The sequence below is a fragment of the Argopecten irradians genome, unplaced genomic scaffold (assembly GCF_041381155.1).
Source record: "Argopecten irradians isolate NY unplaced genomic scaffold, Ai_NY scaffold_0691, whole genome shotgun sequence".
Classification (NCBI taxonomy): domain Eukaryota; kingdom Metazoa; phylum Mollusca; class Bivalvia; order Pectinida; family Pectinidae; genus Argopecten; species Argopecten irradians.
Genome location: NW_027188158.1, coordinates 23,542 through 32,490, shown reverse-complemented (window position 1 = coordinate 32,490; position 8,949 = coordinate 23,542).

Here is an 8,949-nt window from a genome sequence, read left to right as displayed (position 1 = left end):
CCCTCCTACCCCCAGGGGGTCAGAGCCAAAATTTATACAAGTTCTGTTCCCCTTCCCCCAAGGATGTTTCTGGCCAAATTTGGTTACAATCCATGCAGAACTCAAGGACAAGTAGCGATTTATAGGATTTACCTCTATTACCCCTATTGGGCCCTGCCCCTCCTGCCCCCTGGGGGTCAGAGCCAAAATTTATATAAGTTCTGTTCCCCTTCCCCCAAGGATGTTTCTGGCCAAATTTGGTTACAATCCATGCAGAACTCTAGGACAAGTAGCGATTTATAGGATTTACCTCTATTACCCCTATTGGGCCCCGCTCCTCCTGCCCCCAGGGGGTCAGAGCCAAAATTTATACAAGTTCTGTTCCCCTTCCCCCAAGGATGTTTCTGGCCAAATTTGGTTGCAATCCATGCAGAACTCTAGGACAAGTAGCGATTTATAGGATTTACCTCTATTACCCCTATTGGGCCCCGCCCCTCCTGCCCCCTGGGGGTCAAAGCTAAAATTTATACGAGTTCTGTTCCCCTTCCCCCAAGGATGTTTCTGGCCAAATTTGGTTACAATCCATCCAGACCTCTATGACTAGTAGCGATTTAAAGGAAATGTTGACGGACGGACGACGGACGGACGGACGACGGACGCCCGCGCGCCATGACATAAGCTCACCGGCCCTTCGGGCCAGGTGAGCTAAAAATGCAATTAAAAAATATGATACCTGGTACGGTACAAGTTATTCATATTTTTGAATTGCATTTTATCATCATCAGAGTCTGAAAAGTTTTAAATGTAAGTCCAACAAGAGGCCCATGGGCCTTAGCGGTCACCTGAGTAAGAATATATAATGAAACAAATAATGAAACAAATTAAAGACATATAAACACTATATGCTGGGCCTGGAAGTTGGTCAGTGATTTATAAATTTGACTCTTTAGACTATGAAGAGTATTTGCTTCAATCAAACCTGTGAACTAGCTTAGAGGTATTTTTTGAAATTTTAATCATTTTGACCCTTTTTGGTCCTGCCCTCTGGTCCCCCCAAGGGGTCATCGAGGACAGATATGAATGTTAAATTGCTATATCTAGGCTAAATATTCTTATCAAGTTTGAGCTTATTTCCTACAAAGATTGGGCAAATAATGTTTCACAAATATATTTTTCCTATATAAACTAAAGTAAACTTGACCCCCTCCCCAGGGGGTAACGTGGATACCCCAAGGTCATATAATTTCACAATTTTTATAAAACACAACTTAAGACCTTTCCATCTATAATTTATTTGATTCTACTATATCTAGAATTTTAGAAGATTTTTGAAGTTTTAGCCTATTTGACCCTATTTTTGTGCCCCGCCCTCTGCCCCCAGGGGGTCAGCCAGGACCAATGTGGATATGATATTAAAATGATATCTCAGGCTAGATAATTCTAACCAAGTTTGACTCATTTCCAATGAAAATTGAGCAAAAAATGCTCATTAATGTGTTTTTCCTATATAAACTATAGTAAACTTGACCCCATCCCCAAGGGGAAACAGGAGACCCCAGGGTCATGTAATTTACAATTTTTGTAAAGGACCTTAAGACCTTTCTATTTATGAAAAGTATTTGATTCTACCATTTCCAGAATTTCAGAAGAAGATTTTTGAAGTTTTAGCCTATTTGACCATTTTTTAGCCCCACCCCTCTGCCCCCAGGGGGTCGGCCAGGACCAATGTGGATATGATATTAAAATGCTATCTCAGGCTAATAATTCTAACCAAGTTTGACTCGTTTCCAATGAAAATTGAGCAAAACATTCTCATAAATGTATTTTTCCCCTATATAAACTATAGTAAACTTGACCCCCTCCCCAGGGGAAACGTGAGACCCCAGGGTCATATAATTCACAATTTTTGTAAAGGACCTTAAGACCTTTCTATTTATGAAAAGTATTTGATTCTAAAACCATTTCCAGAATTTAAGAAGAAGATTTTTGAAGTTATAGCCTATTTTTACCCCCTTTTTGACCCCGCCCCTAAAGCCCCCTGGGGGTCAGTCATAGAAAATTTGTTAATAGGATTAAATGGCCAATCTCATACTGATAATTCTGACAACATTTGACTCATTTCCTATTACAAATGACCAAATAAATAAGCAAAAAATGTGTTTTCCCAATATAAACTATAGTAAATTTAACCCCCTCTCCCAGGGGGAAACTAGAGACCCCAGGGTCATATAATTCACATATTTGTAAAGGACCTTAAGACCTTTCTATTTATGAAAAGTATTTGACCTTAAGAACCTTTCTATTTATGAAAAGTATTTGATTCTATAACCATTTCCAGAATTTCAGAAGAAGATTTTTGAAGTTTTAGCCTATATATATTTGACCCCTTTTTAGCCCCACCCCTCTGCCCCCAGGGGGGTCGGCCAGGACCAATGTGGATATGATATTAAAATGCTATCTCAGGCTAATAATTCTAACCAAGTTTGACTCGTTTCCCAATGAAAATTGAGCAAAACATTCTCATAAATGTAATTTTCCCTCTATAAACTATAGTAAACTTGACCCCCTCCCCAGGGGGAAACGTGAGACCCCAGGGTCATATAATTCACAATTTTTGTAAAGGACCTTAAGACCTTTCTATTCATGAAAAGTATTTGATTCTACCATTTCCAGAATTTCAGAAGAAGATTTTTAAAGTTTTAGCCTATTTTACCCCTTTTGACCCCGCCCCTAAAGCCCCTGGGGGTCAGTCATAGAAAATTTGTTAATAGGATTAAATGGCCAATCTCATACTGATAATTCTGACAAACATTTGACTCATTTCCTATTACAAATGACCAAATAATAAGCAAAAAATGTGTTTTTCCCAATATAAACTATAGTAAATTTAACCCCCTCCCCCCAGGGGGAAAACTAGAGACCCCAGGGTCTATATAATTCACATAATTTGTAAAGGACCTTAAGACCTTTCTATTTATGAAAAGTATTTGACCTTAAGACCTTTCTATTTATGAAAAGTATTTGATTCTAGCATTTTTCAGAATTTCAGAAGAAGTTTTTAGAAGTTTTAGCCTATATATATATTTGACCCTTTTTTAAGCCCCACCCCTTCGTGCCGCCCCAGGGGGGTCGGCCAGGACCAATGTGGATATGATATTAAAATGCTATCTCAGGCTAATTAATTCTAGACCAAGTTTGGACTCGTTTCCAATGAAAATTGAAGACAAAACATTCTCATAAATGTATTTTCCCTATATAAACTATAGTAAACTTGACCCCCTCCCCTAGTGGGAAACTGTGAGACCCCAGGGTCATATAATTCACAAAATTTTTGTAAAGGGACCCTTAAGACCCTTTCTAATCTATGAAGAGTATTATTTGATTCTACCACATTTCATGTGAGTAGAGAAGAAGATTTTTGAAATTTTACTCAATTTTACCCCTTTTGGCCCCTCCCACAGCCCCCTGGGGGGTGGGGACCATATAATTCACAATTTTTATTGGCCTTATGCCTAAGAAGGTTTGTGCAAAATTTCATTGAAATTGCTTCAGCAGTTTTTTGGAGAAGAAGTCAAAAATGTAAATTGTTTACGGACATACGACGGACGACGCACACCGCACACCGCACGACGCACGACAACGGACAAAAGGCGATTAGAATAGGTCACTTGAGACTTCGTCTCAGGTGACCTAATAAAAATGTACATGTAAAACTAATATATGTACACCCTACCAGTACTCTATTGTAACTTGTGGTTTATGTGAAGCACGTGTTCTATCAGACTTTACTGATAGTGACTTATATATTATGTATAAATGCTTCATTATGACTATACAAATGTGTATATGTTATCAAAAATAAATATATTAAGAAAATGTAATGTGTAATTGTAATTAATTACTTTTTGATTGTAATTGTAATTAATTACATTTACAAAAACTGAGTAATTAGGTCTTTTCACTAGGCTTTTCACTATTTGTGAAAAGACCTATTGTTTTCGTTAAGTTTCTTATTCTTATTAGGGCTTTTCACTTTTGGTGAAAAGACCTATTGTTTTCGTTAAGTTTCTTATTAGGGCTTTTCACTTTTTGGTGAAAAGACCTATTGTTTTCGTTAAGTTTCTTATGAGGGCTTTTCACTTTTTGGTGAAAAGACCTATTGTTTTCGTTAAGTTTCTTATTCTTATTATTATTCTTATTATTATTCTTCTTCCTGTTTTTGTGAACGCTGTATCGGTCAAACGGTAAGACATAGGATAAAAATGATTTCAGTATGTTTAAATCAATGTATCGGAAGGTGATCCATGAACAAAATTAAGTAGGTCAAAAATTCCAAAATGGCCGCCATGACGTAAAACCTAAAAACACAAAAACTGCTATAACTCAAAAAAGTATGAAAGCTATTTCAAATCTGAAGGTATTTTATTGTAGGGAATGAACATATCTAACTTTTACCCATGACATGTTTCCACAAAATATGTCTCGTTAAAAAGCTCGCTAGAGGTCAAAGTTTACAAAAAAGTGACTATTTTTAGAATTTTTTTATTATTCAATTTTCGTCAAACTTTTTTACATTAAATCGATGCAGTATCTCATTTTGAAGGGTTTGATGTCTTCAAATTAAAAATTGATCCACTAAATAATTTTTTATGACGTAATTTAATATTTAACTAAGACTTTTTTGCAAATTTCGACAATTATATTTTAAACATCTCCTCTGATTCCACCAGTCCGATCAAGCCCAAACTCACACAAGATTTTCCACTTATCACCGTGACCAATTCTTGTTAATATGGGGTTGATTCAAATTCAAATATGGCCGCAATGACGTCACTTCCGGTTTAACCTAGAAGACAGCCATAACTCGTTAACCACTGAGCCAATTTCTTTTCATTTTGTTATATGTTATGTAGAATAGCATACTGAGAAACTTTGTAATTGTACATTTTTTCTCTAAAATGTCAACTTCCGGTTGATCATTGACTCATAATGCAAATTCGCCGTTTTCGTGAAAATCACGAAAACAACTTCTTGTCAAGTTCTACATGGTATAAAGGCTTGATATTGTGCATGAATTATGCTTAGGTAGGTTGACTATCAGGTTTGAAAAAATAAACGAGCTTGACCTTCATCCAAGGTCACAGAGTGCGTGTGATTGTAGAGCTATGAAAATAATCCTGTGAAAATTCAGCTCATTGAGACAGCCGTAGCTCGTTAACCACAAAGCCAATTACTTTCATTTTTGGATATGTTATGTAGAATTAAAAATGAAACAATTCATTTTGCTACAACTTTTCTGTAAAACGTCAACTTCCGGTTGGAAATAAGGGACAAAGTTCAAAAATGCAATTTTTCGACAAAATCATTAAAAAATCTTCTTCTCAATTTCTAGAAGGCCTAGAGACCAAATATTAAGCATGAAGCATGCTGACATAAATGCCTACCAAGTTTGTTAATGTGATTGACCTTGACCTATATCAAAGAGCACTCGGCTAACAATCCTAAAATCTTCAAATGACTTATTGTAAAGTTCTGAAAGGCCTATGACCTGGTATTGGACTTTTGGTACGTTGAAACTAAGCGCTACCATTGTGTTGTTATAAATGACCTTGAACGGAGTAGCTTTTAGGTGAAAAGCCCGTCAAATTGTCCCGGTGACAATTTCTAGTTTTTTATTATTATTATTCTTCTTCCTGTTTTTGTGAACGCTCTCTCGGTCAAACGGTAAGACACAGGTTAAAAATGATTTCAGTATGTTAAACTAAAACATCTGAAGGTGTTCCATGAACAAAATTAAGTAGGTCAAAAATTCCAAAATGGCCGCCATGACGTAAAACCTTAAAACCACAAAAACTGCTATAACTCAAAAAGTATGAAAGCTATTGCAAATCTGAAGGTATTTTATTGTAGGGAATGAACATATCTAACTTTTACCCATGACATGTTTCCACAAAATATGTCTCGTTTTAAAAAGCTCGCTAGAGGTCAAAGTTTACAAAAAAGTGACTATTTTTAGAATTTTTTTATTATTCAATTTTTTCCAAATTTTTTGCCATTGCATCGATGCAGTATCTCATTCTGAAGGCTTTGATGTCTTCAAATTAAAAATTAGTCCACTAAATAATTTTTTATGACGTAATTAATATTTAACTAAGATTTTTTTGCAAATTTTCGATAATTATATTTTAAACATCTCCTCTGATTCCACCAGTCCGATCAAGCCCAAACTCACACAAGATCTTCAACTGATTACCGTGACTAATTCTTGTTAATATGGTGTTGATTCAAATTCAAATATGGCCGCAATGACGTCACTTCCGGTTTAACCTAGACAGCCACAACTCGTTAACCACTGAGCTAATCTCTTTCATTTTTTTATATGTGATGAAGAATAGCATACTGAGAAACTTTGTAATTGTATATTTTTCTCTAAAATGTCAACTTCCGGTTGTTTATTGACTCATAGTGCAAATCGCCGTTTTCGGTGAAAATCACGAAAAAATCTTCTTGTCAAGTTCTACATAGTATAGAGGCTTCATGTTTTGCATGAAGTAAGCTTAGGTAGTTGACTATCGGGTTTGAAAAAATAAACGAGCTTGACCTTCATCCAAGGTCACAGAGTGCGTGTGATTGTAGAGTTATGAAAATAATCCTGTGAAAATTCAGCTCATTGAGACAGCCGTAGCTCGTTAACCACAAAGCCAATTACTTTCATTTTTGGATATGTTATGTAGAATCAAAAATGAAACAATTCATTTTGTTACAACTTTTCTGTAAAACATCAACTTCCGGTTGGAAATAAGGGACAAAGTTCAAAAATGCAATTTTTCGACAAAATCATTAAAAAATCTTCTTATCAATTTCTAGAAGGCCTAGAGACCTAATATTAAGCATGAAGCATGCTGACATAAATGCCTACCAAGTTTGTTAATGTGATTGACCTTGACCTATATCAAAGGCACTCGGGCTAACAATCCTAAAATCTTCAAATGAACTTATTGTAGAGTTCTGAAAGGCCTAAGACCTGGTATTGGACTTTTGGTATGTTGAAACTTATAAGCACTACCAAGTGTTTTTATGAATGACCTTGAACGAAGTAGCTTTTAGGTGAAAAGCCCGTCAAATTGTCCCGGTGACAATTTCTTAGTTTTTATTATTATTATTCTTATTATTCTTCTTCCTGTTTTTGTGAACGCTCTCTCGGTCAAACGGTAACACACAGGTTAAAAATGATTTCAGTATGTTTTAACCAAACATCTGAAGGTGTTCCATGAACAAAATTAAGTAGGTCAAAAATTCCAAAATGGCCGCCATGACGTAAAACCTTAAAACCACAAAAACTGCTATAACTCAAAAAATATGAAAGCTATTGCAAATCTGAAGGTATTTTATTGTAGGGAATGAACATATCTAACTTTTACCCATGACATGTTTCCACAAAATATGTCTTGTTAAAAAGCTCGCTAGAGGTCAAAGTTTACAAAAAAGTGACTATTTTTAGAAAATTTTTTATTATTCAATTTTTTCCAAATTTTTTTCCATTGCATCGATGCAGTATCTCATTCTGAAGGCTTTGATGTCTTCAAATTAAAAATTAGTCCACTAAATAATTTTTTATGACGTAATTAATATTTAACTAAGATTTTTTTTCAAATTTCGACAATTATATTTTAAACATCTCCTCTGATTCCACCAGTGCGATCAAGCCCAAACGCACTACAAATCTTCCACTTGTCACCGTGACCAATTCTTGTTAATATGGTGTGGATTCAAATTCAAATATGGCCGCAATGACGTCACTTCCGGTTTAACCTAGACATCCATAACTCGTTAACCACTGAGCCAATTCCTTTCATGTTTTTGTATGTTATGTAGAATAGCATACTGAGAAACTTTGTAACTGTACATTTTTCTCTAAAATGTCAACTTCCGGTTGATCATTGACTCATAATGGAAATTCGCCATTTTCGGTGAAAATCACGAAAAAAATCTTCTTGTCAAGTTCTACATAGTATAGAGGCTTCATGATTTGCATGAAGTAAGCTTAGGTAGTTGACTATCGGGTTTGAAAAAATAAACGAGCTTGACCTTCATCCAAGGTCACAGAGTGCGTGTGATTGTAGAGTTATGAAAATAATCCCGTGAAATGTCAGCTCATTGAGACAGCCGTAGCTCGTTAACCACAAAGCCAATTACTTTCATTTTTGGATATGTTATGTAGAATAAAAAATGAAACAATTCATTTTGTTACAACTTTTCTGTAAAACGTCAACTTCCGGTTGGAAATAAGGGACAAAATTCAAAAATGCAATTTTTCGACAAAATCATTAAAAAATCTTCTTCTCAATTTCTAGAAGACCTGGATACCTAATATTAAGCATGAAGCATGCTGACATAAATGCCTACCAAGTTTGTTAATGTGATTGACCTTGACCTATACCAAAGGGCACTCGGGCTAACAATCCTAAAATCTTCAAATGACTTATTGTAAAGTTCTGAAAGGCCTACATGTAAGACCTAGTATTGGACTTTTGGTACGTTGAAACTAAGCGCTACCAAGTGTTTTATAAATGACCTTGAACGAAGTAGCTTTTAGGTGAAAAGCCCGTCAAATTGTCCCGGTGACAATTTCTAGTTCTTATTATTATTCTTATTATTATTCTTCTTCCTGATTTTGTGAACGCTCTATCGGTCAAACGGTAAGACATAGGATAAAAATCATTTCAGTATGTTTAAACCAAACATCTGAAGGTGATCCATGGACAAAATTAAGTAGGTCATTAAATCCAAAATGGCTGCCATGACGTAAAACCTAAACACACAAAAACTGCTATAACTCAAAAAATGTGAAAGCTATTGCAAATCTGAAGGTATTTTATTGTAGGGAATGAACATATCTAACTTTTACTCATGACATGTTTCCACAAAATATGTCTCGTTAAAAAGCTCGCTAGAGGTCAAAGTTTACAA